The sequence below is a fragment of the Tenrec ecaudatus genome, chromosome X (genome assembly GCF_050624435.1).
Source record: "Tenrec ecaudatus isolate mTenEca1 chromosome X, mTenEca1.hap1, whole genome shotgun sequence".
NCBI lineage: Eukaryota > Metazoa > Chordata > Mammalia > Afrosoricida > Tenrecidae > Tenrec > Tenrec ecaudatus.
In genome coordinates, this window is record NC_134548.1 from 125,204,729 (window position 1) to 125,225,334 (window position 20,606).

The window sequence follows — 20,606 nt, forward strand, 5'->3', positions numbered from 1 at the left end:
GAGAAAGAAATACCTCGACTCTCTCACTCACTCACTCACTCACTCACTCTCACTCACTACAAAAAAAAAAAAAAAGAAATACCTCAAGCCCCATCAGTCAAGCAGGGAAAAGCACCATTCCATATAATTACAGTGTTAGCTGGTGGGTGCTTATATATAGTTTCTGTTATTAGCTGCCATTGAATTGACCTCTAATGAATAGTGATCCCAAACACAAGGGAACCAGGAAACACAGCCTGGTCCCATACATTCTCTGTGATTTGTAGCTGATTAGACTATTGTGAGCCACAGGCTTTACACTGGCAGATTTTTATGTCAATTGCCAGGACTATCTTCCTAGTCTCTTTCTTTAAAAACTCTTCTTAAAACTATTAACCATCAGCAACTTGCAAGTCTCCACTGACAGGTAATGGAGATGCATAAGATACATTGACTGGAAAATTTTTAAAAATTAATCATTTTATTGGGGCTCATACAACTCGTATCACAATCCATACATTCATCCATTGTGTCAAGCACATTTGTACATATGTTGCCATCATCATTCTCAAAACATCTGCTTTCTACTTGAACCCATGTTATCAGCTCCCCTTTCCCCCCCTCCCTAACTGCCCCCCTCTCGCATGAACCCTTGATAATTTATAAATTATTATTAGATTTTCGTATCTTATACCATTCGCCGTCTCCCTTCACCCACATCTCCGCTGTCCATCCCCCAGGGAGGAGGTTATATGTAGATCCTTGTAATCTGTTCCCCCTTTCTCCCTCACATCCCCTCCACCCTCCTGGTATCGCGACTCTCACTACTGGTCCTGCGGGGTCCATCTGTCCTGGATTCCCTGTGTTTCCAGCTCCAATCTGTACCAGTGTACATCCTCCGGTTCAGCCAGATTTGTTAGGTTGAATTGGGATCATGATAGTGGGAGGAGGAAGCATTCAAGAACAAGAGGAAAATTGTATGTTTCATCATTGCTAGACTGCACCCTGACTGGCTCGTCTCCTCCCTGCAGCCCTTCTGCAAGGGATGTCCAACTTCCCACTGATGGGTCCTGGGTCCCCACTCCGCACTTCCCATCATTCACAAAGCTATGATTTTTTTTGGGGGGGTGTCTTTGATGCCTGATCCCTTCTATGCCTTGTGATCTCACAGGCTGTTGTGCTTCTTCCATGTGGGTCTTGTTGTTTCTCAGTTACATGGCCCCTTGTTTATCTTGCAGCCTATAGGACACCAGTTTCAATATCTTTTGGCAGCCGGGCACCATCAGCTTTCTTCAGCACATTTGTGTATGCGCCCGCTTTGTCTTCAGCGCTTGTGCCGGGGTAGGGTTGTGTGCTTCTTCCATGTGGGTTTTGTTGTTTCTTAGAATAGATGGTTGCTTGTTTATCTTGAGGCCTTTAAGACTTCAGATGCTATCTCTTTTGGTTGCCGGGCATATTTACTGGAAATTTATCATTAGTCTCCTGCATGGAAAGTGAGAATTGTACCACCACTGCTCTCTCTTATACATGGAGAAGTCATCAAAATTTTCTATTGTGAGTGAAAAGATAAGCATGGATCCTATGTTATCAACTAATAATGTAGGCTTGGGTTGATATAAGGGTAAAAATAATTGACAACATCCTACTGTCTATAAAAATTGTATATTATATACACATAATAATATATTGAGACTGAGGAACAATAGTCCAACTCTTTTTGGTGACATGACTCCCTGAAATATGAATCAAGGCAAGGGAACTTGAACACTACTTATAGTTCCTTCAAAGGCAAGAGATGGATACAAGTAAACAGTAAACTATGACAGTAAAATCTGATATCATATGTAATAAAATGGAAAATGTGAAGAAAGAATGAAAGAGCAAAATGGTACCATGAAATGAACTGAAAGAATGGTTTCTAGGTCAACAGTGGTCAAAGATTTGCTTGGATTCGTCAGCTTGTGTATACCTAGATTGCAGAACCTAATAAGTCTAAATAATTAGCTTGAAATATTTGGAAAGAGTTATGGGCTAGGGTTAGGGTTAGGGTTATGGGCTAGGGTTAGGGTTAGGGTTAGGAAAAAAAGGAAAAAAACTAAGAGTTATGGGCATGATTAAAATTAAGTTAAGGTTTACATCACAAATCCTGATGGGAGACGATCTGTTCAGTTTGAAGCCAAACAGAAATCTAGCTGGTTGATGTGGAAAATAATTTTGTTATGACCTCTTTGGTAACCTTTCCATGACATCTAAAGTTAGAAATGGAGGAAACCTGATGGCTTAGTGTGTTAAGTATTGGACGACTAGCTGAAAGGTTGGTGGTTCAAATCAACCAGCAGGAGAAAGATGAGGCTGTCTGCTCCCTTAAATGACAGCCTTGGGAGTCCTTTATAAGCTCGCTATGATTCAGAATTGACTCAATGACCAAGTTGTGATTTGGTAAATTAAAATATTAACAGGATTTCAAACCAGCTCATACCGGTGTGGACATGACCAATAAAAAAATCAGAGCTGATGTGAATTTTGAAAATTCAGGAATAACAATCCCAATAGGCGAAATTATAAATTGAAGGCCTAGAATAAGCTACTTGGATGGGTTATGTTAGCTCTTATTTCAGGAGCCCGATGTGAGAGGTTGGATTATTGCCAGGACTACGGAGTGTGACACATATTCAAACTGTGAGACCCGCCATCATCTTAGAGTGTGGCACCACTATTTCCAACTGTGCCAATCAAGAGAGTTAGTTGCTATACAGTGTACACGTACCCTGTGTTTCTAAGTGAGATATTACGTTTCTAGCAAAGCAATTCAATTCAACTTGTGTTTTTTCCCCCATTGTGTTGATTGCTCTAGTTCACCCACATTTTACAAATTCTGGTCTTTCCAATTTTACTTCATTGACCATTATTAAACGGGAAAGAACAAGGTCAAAATTAGACAAGAAGAAGTATTATGTAAGAGTATATGAGAGGCATGATGCATGCCCCAAGAGAATGTGTACTCTGGAAGAGCAAAAGCTGCCAGAGATGTATGCAAAGAGACTTACATATCTAAGGAAATGTTTAATGAAAATTGTTCATGTTACTAATGTGTTCTTCACTCTCTTTCAAACACTGCCTATTCCCAGCAGTTGGTAAAAGCCAGGCATTATGAGTTGGTCTCTCGTTTATGTGGGTAGGTGGCGTCAGCTACTTTCATTCTTTTGTAGTGGAAGGGCAGATTTATAAGAAAGCTGGCATATTATAGAGAAAATAACCATGATATTAAAGTATTCAGTACCCAACATAGGACAAGAAAAAACAAACACTGCCTTAATTGCCACCAAGTTTTAAGACGTACATTTTATAATGCCGGCACTGAAATTAGCCACGACGAGCACAACTGAAAGAAGAAATCCTTGTGTACTCTTTATAAAAGATATTTCTGAAGGACTGGCAAATTTTTTTCTGGTGGCAGGTACACATAATTTGTCTGCCAATGACTCATTATGTCACCAAGGCTGAATTGAAATATCCATATTTGGCAGTGGCCTTTCCAGTTAGATAAGAAAAGAAAAATAACAAAGTGAGAGAAATATATTCATTTAATGGAAACTCATTTTGTGTTCAGCTGTGGAAAAGCCTCTTTTTTACCTTAAGTGTAGGGCAAACAGAATCAACTGATCTCTTCTCACCACAGGGTTTACATGTTGGCAGAGCCTCCTTGAAAAATCGCATGCATGGAAGAGGAGAAAGGGAAGATTTCATTAACCAGGGGATTTCTTGGACACAGAGATTTCAAAGAATAACTTCTCAAAACGTTTTTTTTTTGTATATGTGGAGAGAGAATTTTAGATGTCAAAAAGTTAGGCTTCAATAAAGCCCAATAAAGAGTAAAACCAGATGTTTCCAGTGGCAGTGGTGTCACAGTCCCTCCTTCCTCACACAACACTTAACTAGTATGGGAATGGACAGCATGTGTTAGCCAAAGATGGCAAAGCCTACACTCATAGAGTCATGCCTTTCAGTCAATAAACCCATAATCTTGTGTGTCTATGAACTCAACCTTTGGTGCAGATGGAACCCCAAACACCCCTGTTTCTGTGCGAAGTTACTCTTAGGCGGTGTCAAAACTACGGTGTCCCAGAATTCATGTATTCAAGTACACATGGCCAGGCATTGTTCTCTTCACCATAAAACACCCCACTTTCCTTCAAGTAGAAAATGTAACCTGGGTCAATCAGGCTAACCTCTAAATTGCTACCTAAGCATGTTGGTGGCAGTTGTCAATTCAGAGGCAGTTTATAAGAACTGAATGGTTCCATGAAAATGCTGAGTTAATATGTCAGTGATGACAAGTTGCCAAGGCATGCATCCCTGTAGGGCAGTCTTCACTATAGCAGATGGCTGGTGGTCACGGGAAAACTGCTGACCGTGGAGATGGTTACTCTTCATTCTAGAAGATGAAAAATCCTTGAAAACAAATCACGTCCCCAAACCTTTGAAAGCAGAGCTTGGTTTAAAGCCATCGTGTATGTTGGCAAAAGTGTTTGCACTATGCTTTTGGGTGGCAAGATAAACTAAAGCCTTTAGAATGAAAAACAGTGAAATTTTCCATTAATCGTCTGTGAAATTTATCAGATACATTTTAATTCATCGGCTGTAATATCAGGCCTATTTACTTGGGAGAGACACATCACACAGGTTATGCGCTAAGAAGCACACATTGAAGTCATACCTATTTGTATTCACCGTCACAAAGCAACTAAAGGCTGCTCCGTGTAACCCAGTTGGGGCTATTTCCAGCCCCAAATACCCTGTTCACCATGAAGCTACCTTGCACCTTCCCTCAGAAGGCAAACTTTGTGAACAGTACAGGGTGGCTCTGGGTGAGGGAAGATTCTCAGAGTTCACGAGTGATTTAGCCAACAATAAAGATGGGCCAGAAAATTCCATTTACAGTCTAATTTGGTATAGGGCATCAAGTAAAGAAAAAGAACTCATCAACGAAGAAATGGCCAGCGCATTTCCATCGTTGGTGATGACCTAACTATGCTCAATTCTGTTTGAACCCCTAAGGGCTCCAATTGTTTATGTTATGCTTAATTTCTAAACTATCTAAAAGAAAATAGTGTACATTCAAAATCAATAAATTACTACCACTGCCCTGCTGTAACTGCCAGAAGCATAGATCATGTTGTCTCACATTCTCAATAAGCCTATTCCTATAGTTTGCCCTTTCCAGAAGCTGTGTTGACTCATGTCCCCAAAGCACTATGTCCTGGGTTGAAAGGGTCATTCCCCTGAATAGCCTTGACTAGTGAGTAATGTATTTAAACATAGGCTTCAGCAACTGTATGCCTATTGTCTGTGCAGCCATCAAAGTGCATTTCAAAATGGAAGCATTGCATACCCACCGAACTGTGAAGAGATGGGCATGGAAAGCAGGCCATGGAGAACAAGGTCTTTATTTAAGTAGTGCTGCTTTGCTAAGTAACATGCACACTACCACTGGAATCATTCCCTCAGCAGAAAAATAAAAGGATGGTATATACCTATCCCTGCACTTGGTATTTAAAAGGAATCAGGGCAGGGCCAAAAGAGAGGGAGAATGTGTGTACACACACAATCCCAGTTACAGAAGCCACCAGTGAAGTCACAAAATTGAAAAGAACCCCTGTCAAAAGTAGTATTGTTTTCCTGAGCTAAGTGAGAATTCCACTTAAATGTATTAAAGTCATGACTTGATCCTCCTGCTTCTCCTTCATAGCAATGATTTTCATGGAAATATATGTATTATACACACTTTGATGTCAACACACCTAAACAACCAATAACTTCACTCATATAATTCAGCCAAACGAGTTATTAGAGGTGTGCAGAGAAGGCAACTAGTTGACTGTGTTTCCCATCATGAACCAGTTGCTTTGATTTTGTGGACAGACACAGCCACAGCCTGCCGGCCTTTTCTAGCAGACATATAATTGTTTTCTCTCTGAAATTTGACTTGAAGGGAAGCTTACTCAAGCTATCAATCACTAAGCATTTATAGAACATATAATAGCAATAGCTAACCTTCAGGGATACTGTGTCACAGAGTATGGGATACACAATTAACATGGTTTATCTCACTTCTTCCTCTAAATAACCCATTTGATATAGCTGTGAGATAGTGAAGGTTTATTGTGCCAACTTGGCCGATAAACACATGTGGGATTAATTGAAGGACAGAGAGCTAAATTGCTAGGTGAGCCTCGCCTTTCTAGTTCTAAGGTTGCTTGCTCTCTGATGGTAGGAGCAGAGCGCAGTTGCTTTAGCCAGTTCCCTGCTTCAGCTGGCAAGGCTTACTTCCTGACAGTCCTGAGGAGAAGCCACATGGACCTACTCCGATGCAGCCCTGGGTGCTGGAGCAGCCGTGTGGAGACCTCTGCCAGTGCTGAGATGCTTACACGCTCACTGATTCGGCTTTCTTCCTACAGTCGGCGTCATTGCATGTGTTTTGTGAGATGGAAGAGGACTTTGTAGATAGGTGTCAGACATATGGTCTAACATTGGATTTATGGGGTTGGACAGCACTGAGTTGGGATGCTTTTTTAAAGGTACATTTATGCTTTATATAAAACTCTCTCTTATATACATATGAATTCCTGTGGATTTGTTTCTCCAGTCTGCCTGGACTAACACAACTTGTATTATCACTCTCATTATACAGAAAGGGGAATTGAGGTGCCTAGGTGGGAGAAGGTGGCACTATGGTGAAGCCCAATAGAATAACAATGTAGAAGTAAATGTAAACCATTCAGGGGAAGAAGGTCTATAATTCCGAGCAGAGCCGCTGGTACTTTCAAACTGTTGAATTTGAGGTTAGCAGCCCACTACGCCAGCAGGGCTCCTTAAAGTCAATGGTACAAAGGCATACAGAGAAAGGGGAGAAGAATATGGAAGTACATAAGAAATGCTTCATGGAAGAAGTAAAATTTTAGCGTGACTCTGAATGGCAAACAGTCGGAGGCAGGAAACACAGTGAGGATAGGCAATGGGGGGAATATAACATGAATGCATTTGTCTGGCTGTCTAAAACTGGCACCGGAGGTCTACTTCCAGCATTGCTACTCCTTTTTATATGCTATGATTTTCTAGGAGAAAATGCCAAGATTGAAATACAAGTACACACAGTGGAGTAGTTTATAAATGTAATGAATCTGAAATTCAGGAAAAGACAAATATTTGACAGCTCAAGACATTTGTAAAACATTTCATTTATGTTGTGAATTTTGTTCGAGTTTTAGAAGAGAAAATGATATACAAACACACAAAATTTTGAGGAAAAATGGATTTCAAACATGCGCACAGGAGAGGGGCTTCTAAAACTTTACAAACACACGTCTTTTTTATCACCTACCCAGATGCGCCTACACTTTCTCCATTCTGACACTCTTCACTACAACTGGGGAATTTATGTGAGTAAGATCAATCTGATAAGAAGCATTGATTATAGGCTACCATCTGTGAAGATACTTAGTTATAGGTTGGTGTAACATACCTACCCATCTTAATGTGCACAATCTCTTTATATTGCCAGTTATGTTGTCATTAAACTTGGCAACACAGTACCAAAGGAGTATTTTTGAAAAGTAGGCCTTTATGTTATAGAACATTAGGTTTACAGAAAATGGAATATGTGCATAGAGTTCCCATATAACTCTTCCCCACATATACACTTTCCCCATTAACAGCTTACATTAACCTGCTGCTTTCAAGTCAGTTCAGATTCAGAGTACCCCTGTGCATCAAAGTAGATTTTCCATTGGACTTTGAATGGCAGTGATCTTCAGGAAGTCGTTTTAAGGGTCTTTCTTCCAAGGTACCCCTGAGTAGATTTGAAGCATCCAAACTAACGGTTACCAGTCAAGTCCTTTAACCATTGACATCACTCAGGGTTCCCAACACCTTTCATTAGTATGGTACATTTAAACAATCATTTTATTAGAGGATCATACAACTCTTATCACAATCCACACATACATCAATTGTGTAAAGCACATCTGTACATTCATTGCCCTCATCATTCTCAAAACTTTTGCTCTCTACTTAAGCCCCAGGCATCAGGTCCTCATTTTTTCCCTTCCGTCCCTCCTCGCCCTCCCTCATACATCCTTGATAATTTATAAATTATTATTTTGTCATCTCTTGCACTGTCTGACATCTCCCTTCACCCACTTTTCTGTTGTCCGTCCCTCAGGGAGGAGGTCACATGTAGATCCTTATGGTACACTTTTTATAATTAGTAAGTGCATATAACTACAATATTATGAACTGAAGTCTATAGTTGACAATTGGGTTTTGACCGAGGCATAGTCATGTATCTACCATAAAACTGCAGAACAGTTTGACAGTTGGTGTATTCGTTCCATAACCCTGCCAACTTTGTTGTCGAATCACTGGGAACCACTGATACTGTGACGGTCTCAAAAGTTTTGCCTTTTGAGACTGTCATGTAGTTGGGTTTCTGAATTGAATTTCTGTGTTTACACAGAAATCAAATTGACAACATCTGTGGGAAAACATGATGGAAAAGCTCAATATCAGCAGCTAAAACCACACAGGAGTTGACTGTGGATCAGACCATGAATTGCTCATACATAAGTTCCAGATAAAGCTGCAGAACATTAAAACAAGTTCACATGGAAGAAAATATGACTCGGAGTCAATCCCGCTTGAATTTCAAGACCATCTGAGATTAGATTTGATGCATTGATCACTAATGACAGAGGACCTAATGAGCTTTTGGAGACATCAAGACGATCGTTCATGGAGAAAGTAGAATGCCATTAAAAAGACAGGCAAGACAGAAAAGATCAAAGTGGATGTCAGAGGAGACTCAGACTTGCTCTTAATCATAGAGCAGCTAAAGTAAATGATAGAAAGTATGGCGTCAAAGAGTTGAACAGAAAATTTCAAAGGGCAGCTTGAGAAGACATAGTCAAATATTATAATGAAGAGTGAATAGATCTAGAGTTATAAAATCAAAAGGGAGGAGCATTCTCATCATAACTGAAAGAACTCAAGAAACAGTCAAGCCTTGAGTTGCAGTCTGGAAAGATTCGATGGACACAATATTGAATGATGCAGGAAGCATCCAGAGATGATGGAAAGAATGTGCAGAATCACTGAGCCAAAAGAACTAGTGCACTGACTGTATCATACAAAAACAAGACTCCAGAAATTGATGGAATACCAATGGAAATGTTTGAGCAAGCTGATGGAGCCTGGAGGCCCTCATCCCTCTATGCCAGGGCATTTGGAAGACAACAACTTGGCCAACTGACTGGAAGAGAACCAAGTTTGTGCTCGTTTTAAAGAAATGTGACCCAATAGAATGCTCAAATATAGAACACTATCATTGTAAAATTTTGCTGAAGATCATCCAACAATGGATGCAGCAGAACATTGACAGGGAACTGCCAGAAGTTCAAGTCAGATTCAGAAATGGAAGTGGAACAAGGTATATCATTGCTGATAACAGATTAATCTTGGTTGAAAGCAGAGAACACAAGAAAGATGTTTACTTGTATTTTTTGACTATGCAAAGTTATTCAATTGTGTGGACAATAATAAACTATAAATGACTTTGAGAAGAATGTGATTGCAGCACGCTCCACTGTGCTCATTTGGAACTTGTACAGGCATCAAGAGGCAGTTATGTGAAGAAAATAAGGGATGAGTGTATGGTTTAAAGTCAGGAAATTTGTGCATCAGGGTTGTGTCCTCTAACCATTTGTTCAATGTATATGCTGAGCACATCATCAGAGAAGCCGACTTAAATGAAACAGAACGCAGCATCAAGATTGGAGGAAGGCTTATTAACAACCTGCTTTATGCAGATGACATAACCTTGCTTGCCAAAAGATTTGAAGCACTTGCTGATGAAGATCCATGATTACAGCCTTCACTATGGACTATGACTCCACGTGAACAAGAGCAAAATCCTCACAACTGGATCAAAAGGTAGCACTATGATAAATGGAGAAAAGGTTGAAGTGGTCAAGGATGCTGCTTTGCTTGGATCCATAATGAATGCTCATGGAAGCCACAGTCAAAAGATGGAAAGTCACATTGCAGTAAGGAAATCTGTTTTTCAAGACCTCTAACAAAAATGAATTGAATTGTGCCACACACAAATATATTTTGCAGTCCTAATCCATATTTCTATAAATCTGGTCCTGTTTGGCAATTGTGGCTTTTATTTATTACGTGAATGAATTCCAAGTAGAGCAAGAGAAATCCTCAATTTAATTACTTCTGAATTTTAAATTGAACAGAATAGACACAGAGACACATGTCTTATAAAGAAGAACTAGGATTTGGAGAGATGCATCTACAAGCTCAGGAACACCAAGGATTGCTAGCAACTACCAGAAGCTGAACAACACAATGAAGGACTACTTCCTAGACTCATGACCTGAAATCAGACTTCTAACCACCTGACCTTTGAGAAAACTCTATTTTGTTCTTAAAAGCCACCACCCTGTATTATTTATATTCTGGCACCACTAAGTAACTAAGGCAGTTGGAATCATACAGCATGTCCAATAAAATATTTTCAATGTTCCTTTTGTAATTTTTGAAAATTTGATGAACTAAACTCTACTATTTAACTATTATCTGAAAAACACTAAAACCTATTCTACAAAGGAATAAAAGAACATTGATATTTTAATAAATTTACACATTTTAGAGTGAAAAATCATTCAAATAATTTTTCTGTATACATAAAGAGAAAGAAATAAAAACAGGTGATTCTGTTTTTAGTAGTATGTTTTAATCAATACAAGTTTTCATTAATTTTACCAAAACACCTCTTAGAATACTTTTTCTATTCTGTTTCATGCTTATGAATTGTATTTTCCTTTTCATGTTTATCACTGTCAGTTTTTGTCATTTTTTCTATTTAGTCCTTAAACACAAGTTAGTCATAGTAACATACAACTTTAATCCCTCCTGTCTACGGTTGTCCAATGACAAAGCAATCAACTCATCTGCAAAGGTATTCATTTAAAGATATGAATTTAAAGTGTCTTTCCTCTAAGTTAAATCATTTTCCATCATCTGAGAATTCTGTGCCTTTCTGTGTAAAGGACAGAAATGTGTGACACAATAACATTATTTTACCCAATTATATTTTGGATTGCAATGCTGTAAGCCATCCTTCCAGATCCACATATATCATGAAACCTGCTAAGATTGACCCAATGCTACACTTAATTCTATGTTAAATACTGTCTCCAGAACTAGCTTGAGGGCAAAAGTCAGATTTAATTCCACTTTTGTGGCCACAGAATATGACATTTAACCCTCTGTGCCTAGGGCACAGAGTTGAATTGGATTCATACCTACTCGATAGGACAGAGTACAACATCTCTTTCAGGTTTCTGAGGCTGTAAATCTTTATGGGAGCAGAAACCTTCTTCTTGTTTCCCCACAGAGTGACAGGTGAGTTTGAATGCTATCAAGTCAATTCTGACTCTGATTGTCCATCAAACTCTCATATTCTTCATCAACACTCTAATTCAAATCTATCTATTCTTCTGTGATTATCCTTATTGACTGCCAAACGGTCACATCAATATGAGGTGATTACAAATACCATGGCTTGAGGACAGTGCATCTTGGTGCTCAAGTGACACTTTCCCCTGCAAGGAGGCACCGAGCCTTATGTGAGATGCTGTTTGGCGTCTTCCCTGCTGCTTCTCTGAACACTGATTATGGATCCAAGCAAATAAAATCCTCGACAACTTCAATATTTTCTTTGTTCATCACGCTGCTGTATATTTGTCCAATTGTGAATATTCTTGCCTTCTTCATGTTGACAGGACATACATACATAAGGCTGCAGGTGTTTTCATTCTGCAAAGAGTGTTGCGAGTCTGTGTTGCTTTAAGCTGGCAAGGTTGTGTCAGCTGTATGTTGAAAGCTGTCAATGAGTCCTCTTCCAGTTCTTCACTGTGTACATTCCAGATTCGCAGATTATTTATTCAACATACCGATGAATTGAGTATAGTTGAAAGATTCAACCCTGACATGCACTTTTCAAGATTTTATATCACAAAACATCCTGCTGTACTGTTCAAATAACTACCTCTTGCTCATATGTACAGGATCCAAATGAGTACAATGAAGATTCCCATTCTTTGTGATGGAAGCCATGACTTATTGTGATCCTTACAGTTGAATGCTTCTATATAGTCAGTAGAACACAAGTAAACACCTTTTTGATATTCTTTGCTTTTAGCCAAGCTATATCTGACATCTGTTCATGCCCTTTTCAGATTTAGGCTTGCATTTCTGGCCATTCCCTGTCCAAGTACCACTGCACCCATTTAAAAATAATCTTCAGCAAAATTTTACTTGCATGTACTATTCATAATAATGCTCCATAATTTACTAATAATTGTGTTGGATCATCTCTCTTTGGAATGATATGAATTCAGCTCTCTTCCAATATGCTGGTCAGGTAAGCTGTCTTCCTAAATTTTTGGCATAGAACAATGGCGACTTTATTAAAGAAAGAGAATGCAAAAATTTACCTAGGCATATGACAATATACATAGGTTGCTTCTGTTCAGAAAATGCAATATATACTTATCTATAAAGATTGTGTGTGTGTGTGTGCGTGCGTGTGTGTGTGTGTGTGTGTGTGTGTGATTTTGCGTAAATAGCTGCAGGGGTTAGGCTGACCATAAATTCAAGATACTTTTTGTTGTAGGTGTTGCTTTGATTTAACTAGTTAAAAATTGTGTTTAGTTTTATGTTTACCGAGTTATAGTTCTTTATATAAGAGGAGCCCTGGTGGCACAGTTGTTGAGTGCTCAATAGTTAATTGAAATATCAGCAGTTGGAACTCCCAATCTGTTCTGTCAGGGAAAGATGTAATAGTCTTCTTCCAGTAAAATTACGTCCTTGGAAAACCTATGGATTGGTTCTACTCAGTCCTATAAGATTGCCGTTTCAGGGTCAACCGGAAGACAATGGTTTTGGTGTTTGGATTATATGTCCTAAAAGAAACTTTTGTAGCACAATAGTTAAGAGCTGTCAATGTCAGAAGCTGGAACCCATCCAGTGTCTCTAGAGGAGAAAGACTTGATTTTCTTCCACAAAGATTACAGCCTAAGTAACTCTTTGGGACATTTCTACTCTGCCCTATAGGGCTATGAATTGGAATTAGGGCAACAGAATACAACCGGAGCGGCAACGTACATTATAAATCCATTATAAGTCCACTGAATGAATATTAAAAGCAACTAGTATACATCAAGGAGTCACTGGATAATATAAATGGTTCAATGCGGAATCACTGGCTAAAAGGTTAGCTGTTCAAATCTGCCAACAGGCACCTCTGGAAAAAAAAAAGAAAAAAAAGTGGATTCCTTGGTGTTAATGACAGTGTTCTAAATAAGCTTGCATCTTCCCCACCAGCCCTGGCACATAGTGTTTATTTAGTAAGCATTGTCTAGAGGGATGAACTAAATTAAAAATAGGTCTCCAGACATTGCCAAATGCTCCCATGGAGAGCCAAATGGCCCTTCTCTGAGAATCACAGGTTTCATATGCTCTCCATTTACTTGTCAGCACTACATACTCACAGTTATCATTTTGATAACTTTTACCGAAAGTTAGCACTTGCCATTCATTTCAGTCTTCATGTGTTCGCAAGTGAAATTTAAGTTTCACTTTCTAGCTTACAAACCATTTTTATTCCTCTTTCAGTGAATTGTCTATTCTTATCCCTTTTCAACAATTTTATTGGTATGCAATTAATATATCACACAATTCAACAGTGCAATCACTTAAAGAAGACATGTACAATCATGTACATACCAGGAGTAGTTTTAGAATTTTTTCTTTCTTTATTTTTTTTACTCATTGTTATTATCTCCCCATTTTCCCCAACCTCCACATATGGCTTCAGGTGCTAAAGGTTAAGCTAACTGCATCTGCAACAATCCACTTTCCAATACATTCTGCATGTTAGCAATGCTCTTCAGATCCCTGGTCCATGGTCAGAGGGGATTGATCAGGGACATAATCCACACATATTTCCTCTTCACAATTTTTTCAGAAAAGTTTTAGAATGGGTCTAAAAGGTGCAGGCCTATGCACACCCCTCAATTATGATAGCAGGGGATTCACCAGAGTCTTCATCCATGTGTGGACCCTACAAATGGAGTGGGGGCTTCCACTGTCATCTACAGTCTTCTGCAAACCAGGAGTTCACAAGTATTTATGAAGAGATCACTGAATGTGTGCATGCTATAGCAAAGTGTGGTAAAGAAAGTAGATGGTGTTTGGCTATGGGAAAGACGAGGGTCTTAAAGGCTTGTTTTCATACAAGCAGCCATTTAAGTGAGGCATCAATTAAGTTCACTTGGAAGAATTACACCAACCTGTGTGGTCCAGGGATTATAAATAACATAATCCCAATCTATAGGAGAGAATGGCATCAGAGCTTGAATGTGAACACCTGGTTTGCACAAGGCTACTCATATACTTTTACTGAGCTATATTTTACTGATACATAAGAATATAAATTATTATACTTTATCTATCATGTAATATAAATGTTTACCAACTTTTCCCTTTGTTCGTTATATTGTTTCTGTTCAGAAATTTTTAATGTTATAGTGACATGTATTAATATTTTCCATCGGGGTTTCTAGATAATATATCTTAGGTCTTGTCTTAGTTATCTAGCACTGCAGGAACAAAACTACCACAAATGGACTCATCTATCAAACGGAAGTGTGTTCTCTAACAGTTTTGGAAGGTAGAAGGCAGAATTCACGGTGCTAGCCCTAGGGGAAGGCTCTCTACCTTTATGGGTTTACAGTTTAGCCTCGAGGAAGCGCCTGGTCTTTTCTCAGCGGCAACATGTTGATCATTCTTTGGAGATCTCTATGTGTCTTAGCCTCAATCTTTCCCTGCTTTATGAAGTTCTTAGTGCAGCAATCCCAGGCTCAAAGGATCCACTCCACTCCTGGCTTTCTTTTTTTCTTTGTGGTAATTGGTCCCTCTGACATTATTCCTTTCCCCTCCTTACATTTCTTTTCTTATTAAAATTTAAATCTCTCTCCTTACATTGTTTTTCTAAGCACCACCAGGGCTCCTTGAGATAAGAGGGTGTTGCAGTCAACTCCTCTTACAGTGGATCAGGACCATGATGGGAATAAAAATTCTGCACCTCACCTTTAATCCTTTTATTTGTTTACCACATCAGATTATATCATAGAGGATTAGCATGTAGCTGCCACATTGTATCATCACATAAACACCAAACCACTCTGAGAATCAAGGGTCAGCAAAGTTGACACTTATTTGGGGGCACTCAATTCAAACCATCACAACCTTTATATCTCAGGACACTACCCTTTATTTCTCATACTTTTTTAGAACTTCCTTATTTTAAAATCTATGATCTCCCTAGAATTAACTTTGGTTAATTACATAAGGAGTTTTATTGACTTTTATCTCCTTAGCTAGTTCCAATAATTTTTTCTATTTTTAACATGGCTTTTTAATTATGTCTGTTAGTATTGGGGTCTATTTTTTTTTACCAAAAAGAAAAAGTCTATTTCCTTTCCCTTTCTTCCTATTCCTACACCTTTAATTACTATGCTTTACAATATAAAGCTAATCCTTACTATTAATCCTTTTAATAACATTTATAGCTCTCTTTATGTTTATTTTTACATTACATATGTATATTGTAATCATCATGTGTTGTCTGAAAGATTTTCTCAGAATTTTCATTGTAATATCATTAAATTTTTACGCCTTCCTAACCAAGAACAAAGTCTTTCTATTTATGCATGTTCCTCAGTAAAGTTTTCTTTTTAAAATACATACTCCAACATGTTTTTAGTTATTCCTAGCTTTCAGATGCCTGCATAAATAGAATTCATTATATTTATATTACTATAGATATATTCATTTATTTATAAAATATAGAATTCTTTTTTCCGTTGCTACTCTTTGCTAATTTGTAGATACTGATAATTGTGCCTCATCCTTCAAATTTTAAAATGTCAAGTTCACCTAATCGCATTGACTGGTACTTTCAGAATGAAGGCAAGCAACAGGGTGATACTGCCTTGTTTCCACTTCCAGTGAGAATGTTCTTAGACTTTAAAAATGAAGTATAATGCTGATTTTTTATTGATATTTTATTCTTGTTTATTATGTATGAAGTTATTCATTTATTTTTATTTTTTAGCTATTTTAAAATATGCATTATTCACTTATATGCTTTTACAGATAGCACACGTGCTAGTATATAAGAGTATTATCAATATGTAGTTCTGTTTTGGACATAATCGTAATTTATAAAAATGAACATGGTAAAGGTAATTTGGTAAGTTGCTTTGCTTGCTCATTGTTTTATCACTGCTGTTTTCATTTTATTATCACACTACAATTTATCTGTTGTTCTCCAGATGCCTTGTTTTTATATTTTTTCCTTTTTTCTTGCAAGCATGAATAATTATTGTACATCTCTCACATATCCCTTGGTGCCAATGCACAAATGTTTCTTTCGGCAACATACCTAGGAATGGTATTGCTAATTCAGAGGATAAGTCAATCTGCAATGTTATTAGCTATTGACATGTTGTTTTGTCCTGGCGTCAATTCTGACCTATGGTGGCCTCATGTGAGAGGTATTCACAGATTTTCTCTCAAGTAGTTGAATAAACGTAAACTTCCACTAGGAGTGTAAAAGTGTTCCCACTCCAGCATACTAACACTTAGAGTAATAGGCAGACATTATTTTTTTACTAATCTTATGGGAAGAGAAATTACATTTCACTTCATATAGAATATATATAACTATGATTAGAAATGAAAGTAAGCATCTTTGTGTATGTTTATTGGCCACTCAGATTTCACTTTTGTTCATACATTGTCTCTGATTTTCTTGTGAATTTTTTTTGTTATGGATATGTAGGAATTTTTCATATTTAATGTTGGATGCCAGGTATTAAGTTATTCAAACTTTGTGACTTATATCTTAATTTAAAAATAATTGTGTATGTTGATGACCAGAAAATTGTAATTAAAATAATAGAATAATTAATATTTTATGTTTATTCGCTCTTTTTTTAACCTTTACAAAAATTCTTTCTTGCCCTGAGGTCATAATGGTAAAGTTCTTCTCTGTTGTTCTAAATACTCGAAAGGATGCTTTTGTACATTTAAATTTTTTGTTCCGTGTTGCCCCATTCACAATACAAACCAGGCACAGACAGGTAACAGACAGGGTAGTGCAAGAGCACAGCCTGTGGGAAGCACAAAGAGGCTGTACATTTAACTTCATAAGATGCTTTGACATTGATGGATGTGATGACCATCTGGAGAAAGACTGGGCTTTCCGCTCCCGTAAACCGTCTACGGTCTGCTGTCGATTCCAGAGTCTCAGAAACTCACAGGGGGTTGCTGTGCATCAGTGAGCGATGATACAACTGAGCTTACTGTTATCCATTGCTATCATATTGACTTTAATTAATAATGACTTCTTGTCTAATAGAGCAAAACATTCCCTGGTCCAGTTCCATCTTTATGCCTGTTAGTATGTTGAATCTATTGCTGTAGCTATTTTGTCAGTCTGTATGTATGCTATGGAGTAAAGATTCCCTCTCTTAAATGTGTAACATCAGTAGACCAAGCACCATTTTGTGAACAGCTATTGTATCCCGGCTAATTTCTCATGCAGGTCAAGTCTTTCTACATGGGCAGGACTTTTTCCTGTGGTCTATGTTCTATTGATAGTTGTCATGAATTCGTAATTACTATTGCTTTGCTAATAATTGTTGATAATTGGTAAACCATGCCCTGCCTGCCTCGAGTTCTACATTTTCCCGTGGATTTCTGGGTCTTTCGTCCTTTTAGATCTTTTCCGGAATCAATTTCTGTTGTTGAAGTTTCTATGTTACCAAATGAGAAAATATTCCTAGAGAAGCTTGAAATTTCACTATTCTCACTATTGTGGCTTCCAGATCCTTTTTTTGTTTTGGATTTGAGAAGCTTTCTCTGAGTTACCTATAAATTATATATTCTAAAGCAATATATGTTATATGTCTTAAAGCATCTCCTATACTTCAAATATTTTAAATGGATCTAGTTTGTCATATTTTCTAAGCTAACAAATATCCATATATTGTATCATCACGTGATTCAGGTAATAATATGTTTAGTGAGTTATTTCTTCTTTTTCTGGGATACATATGAAAGGACTCCCTGGGGAAATGTCGCATTTTGATAATAGACCATGAAACGATAAGTCATCTACTATACCTAGTTCTTAGAAAAAGCCATAATGCATGTTTTACAACTTTGACATTTTTGTTTAGGCATTTGCTTAAAAGATGGAATATAAATGGATATTGGTTCAGAAAATCAGCTGTCAGTGTTTGAACACAATCTAGCATGATCGGTGAGTGTTGAGTCATTTGCACAAATCCTCAGATTTCATATATCATCAAAAGTCCTTTTGTGCCTATCACAGATCCATAAAAGCAAAATATCCAATTGTACTATTATGTGCATCCAGCATTGATCGTATTATTAAGTTACATTTAATGTGGAAAATGCATCCTATATACTTTTTTCCCTTGTAATCCTATCCAAAGAACCTACTAAAGAAAGATTGAGAAAAGCTTGATGTCACAAACATTGGAATGGAAGTGGAATAAAAATGGAAGAGAAAAAAAAGATAAAGAAGCCATTTTCTTTCCATTCTGCCCCATTTTAGAGTCGACTTAAGCCTCCTACATCCTGTTATAGGCTGTATTTTTATATCCAGGCATCTGTACTGACTGCATCAAGGATCAGCGCACACTGCTGCTATGTTGTTTGGGTCCAGGGGCATGGAACTTATTTACTAGCCCTAGGGGCTCAACAGCCTCTGGGGGTGATTTTAATCCCATTAATGGCCATGTCAGAATGTTTTCCATATTGATGAGGGCAGGCCCTGCTCAGCATTCCTGATGAAGATGATTTCCTGTTATGCAAATAACATTCATGTGTAAGGTTACATATGAATAATTAGATTCATTGTGAAAACTCGTGGCTGGGAGAGAAAATTTAAGTATTCCTACCACCTAAAGACCAAGCACATATTTTTTATAATCAAAATAATATTCAGATAATATGTTTTATGGGTTGTTTCAGTTTTAAATAAAGCCCAAACTGCACCTATGAAAAGCCTGGGAATTCCCTATGGTAGCTGAGTTAAATTCATGTATCGTTTTTGAAATACAAGGGCTGCCACTAATATCATACTACTACAAGATTCAGCACATTTCAGTCTTTTGTCACCAAGCCTACAAGGATCATGCGTACTTTGATTCTGGCAGGCAGCCAGCTGTAACCAAAGCAGATGACTATTACTGTGTCTCCCAGATGAAGAAATCTAGCAAGTTGTGTCAATGAGGAACATTAATATTGACTGAAATACAGTGAAACCTGTGCACCAGAGTTTGAGGACACTGCCATACTTGGATTGCATTGTTATTGATAGTTACCACCACGAGCCGGTTCCAATTCATAACCACCCTATGTGCCTTGCCCGGGCCATCTTCCCAACTATTCCTATGTTGAAGCCCATTGTTGCAGCCCCTGTGTCAGTCCATCTTTCCATCTTGTTGGGGGCCTTCCTCTTTTTCGTTGGCCCTCTGTTTTACCAAGCAGAATGTCCTTCTCCAGGGCTAGGTCTCTTCGGACAAGTCCAAAGTATGTGAGATGTCCTTGCCTCTAAGGAGCATTCTGGCAGTACTTCTTGCATGACAGATCTGTTTGTTCTTTTGGCAGTTCATGGCACATATAATAATTCTTCCCCAGCACCACAATTCAAATGCATAAATTCCTCCTCAGTCATCTTTATTCAATGTCCAACTTTCACAAGCATATGAGGCCATTGAAAATGCAATGGCTTGGGTCAGGTACACCCTAGTACTATCTCAAAGTACTCTCTTTTCTTTTCAACACTTTAAAGAGATCTTTTTTTTTTAAGGGAATGTCTTGTCCTGAAATGTTACAGATCGGTGACAGCAAACCGAACGGCGACCGTCAAGGAAAAACTCACTGTGGGCTCTTTTTTGACTATAGCAGCTACGTGGAAGCAACTGCAGCTTCGATAAGGGCCATTAAAGAGATCTTGTACGGCACATTTACCAAATGCAATGTGTTAATTTTTTATGCAATGTGTTATTTGATATCTTACATCTTATTATATTATTATGATCTTAGATCTTGCTATTTCCTACATATATACATACATACACATAGTAGATCTCACTATATTAGTAGAAAATATTTGAGGTTTCCGTATATGACAAATTTCTACCTCACACAGGATCTGGCTTTTGCAGGTGTCACGGTACTACCTAGCATTTGTATAGACATTTCATTGGGCATAGAAAAATGAGATACTAGCTATCCAACACCCTGTTATATACACACAGTATATAGCACCATTCCATTTGTCCAAATTGGGGAAGCAGAGGCCCAGTGAAGGTGAATGAATTATGAAACTGTGAGGTTAATTCAGGATTGTGGAGTAAAGTAATAATACTAATTATGACACACAACTCTGTCCT

The 20,606-nt window shown here is 38.0% G+C and overlaps 1 non-coding gene across 1 annotated transcript; it reads right to left on the reverse strand.

Annotated features, from left to right (window-relative positions):
• Positions 1 to 20,021: 20,021 nt before the first annotated feature.
• On the reverse strand, positions 20,022 to 20,155 carry LOC142435317 (small nucleolar RNA SNORA16B/SNORA16A family). Its single transcript, XR_012781393.1, has one exon. It is a non-coding gene; the product is annotated as a small nucleolar RNA SNORA16B/SNORA16A family (small nucleolar RNA).
• Positions 20,156 to 20,606: the final 451 nt, after the last annotated feature.